This window comes from Chlorocebus sabaeus, chromosome 9 (genome assembly GCF_047675955.1).
Source record: "Chlorocebus sabaeus isolate Y175 chromosome 9, mChlSab1.0.hap1, whole genome shotgun sequence".
Lineage (NCBI taxonomy): Eukaryota > Metazoa > Chordata > Mammalia > Primates > Cercopithecidae > Chlorocebus > Chlorocebus sabaeus.
The window spans coordinates 116,825,239-116,826,820 of record NC_132912.1 but is presented as its reverse complement, the minus strand read 5'-3'; the positions used below and the strand labels follow the sequence as shown (position 1 = coordinate 116,826,820).

The window sequence follows — 1,582 nt, the reverse complement described above, 5'->3', positions numbered from 1 at the left end:
GAAAAAGCACCCCTCAAAGCTGGGGAAGAGAAGATATGGAGAAAGCCCTAAATTCCTCATTGAAGGCCAGTCTCAGAGGGAGGCATTGGTTCCCATTGCTCTAACAGTTGTGGTACACTTAAATTATGCCATGAAACTTAATGAGTTAACTGTTGGAAAGAATACCCTGAAACCAAGATCTGTAGAGTAAGTGTAAAATTAGTAAAGAAACCTTTCCAACATAATAGTCTGCTTTAAGTAGACTGTGGATGTGTTTGCAAGAGAAAGGAAGATTTAGGACAAGAAGGTAGCAAGCCCCCCAGGGTAGAGGGCTGTTGCAAGGAGGGTAGGACCTAGGGGGAGGGGTAAGGAGAGAAGGCAGAGAGCCCAGGCCATGTAATCAACAGAAAAAGGTGATTGTGTGGTGTGTCTTTTCACAGTTAGATGTGCCCCACCAGTTACAATGGGAGTCAATTTAAATATACTTACCTTGATCCCAGAGTTTCAACCCCGTGGACAGTGGTTACACTTGACAGGATAACTTCTTATAGCACAACTTATTTCAAACGGACAAAAAATTAGTATCATTTAGTATCTTAAGATAAATTTCCTTTGAATGGAAGTTTCCTTTCCAGTCCTTTGAAGTTTACAAGACATATCTAGAAAATTTACTACTGTGGAAAATGAAGACTCCTTAAAGTGAATTCCGGGGAAGGGAAGGGCCCATGGTTTTTCTTTTTAATTAATTGCTGTAACATTGTCCTTCAGGAGGCCGAGGGAATTTCATATTTTCTTTAGATATTGTTGGGTGCTAAAGCTCTTGCAGGACAACTTCGATGCTTTAAGAATTCTGCCATTTTGCTAGCACTGATACGGATCTTGGGCCCACCACTTCATTGGAACTATTAACTCCATATTAATTTTCATTACAAATCTTGCAAAGGGGGTGCTTCTGGATATTTAGGTCCACATTCTATTTTAAGGCTGGATGTTTGGTTTTCATAAATTATTCTTGGCGGCCCAGTCATCATTCCTGTCCGTCCTGTGAGTGACATGTCTTTGTCATCTTCTAGACCCCAGTTAACTGTGCCATCTGCTCTTTTCTGGCCGCCTGCAGGTTCTTCCAGCAACCGGAAACTGCAAGGGACGTTTTTACTCCCAAGCCTATGGTAGCTGCCGCCTTCCACCGCTGTTGCTCCCTAACTTACATTTAAGAGACTTGATTCTTATTTAAAAAAAAAATCTCAAGGTGAAGGGAAGCAGATATTTAAGAAATATTTTATTTCTGAGGCATTTCCAGCCTTTTTCCAACAGCCAGGCTTTTTGACAGACTACCTGCCCCTAATTGCACTCCATAAAAACAGATAGGCTATTATATTCAAGAGAAGAATCTCTACCACCTAACCCAGTACAAAAGTTCTGTTGAAAGTTTAAGATCCACTGAAATAACCAAGCTTGTCCACAGGTAACTTCTAGTTACAGTAACTCAGGAAATACATTCAATACTAGAGTAGCTTTCCAACATTGTCCATTTAACTGTGTAGTTTTTTTGTTTTTAGCCACTAAAGCCCCAAGGGTGTGGGGGGAGTGTTTTCGGCATCTC

The 1,582-nt window shown here is 41.0% G+C and overlaps 1 pseudogene; it reads right to left on the bottom strand.

Annotated features, from left to right (window-relative positions):
- Positions 1-520: 520 nt before the first annotated feature.
- On the bottom strand, positions 521-1,034 carry LOC119628106 (ubiquitin-conjugating enzyme E2 variant 1 pseudogene; annotated as a pseudogene).
- Positions 1,035-1,582: the final 548 nt, after the last annotated feature.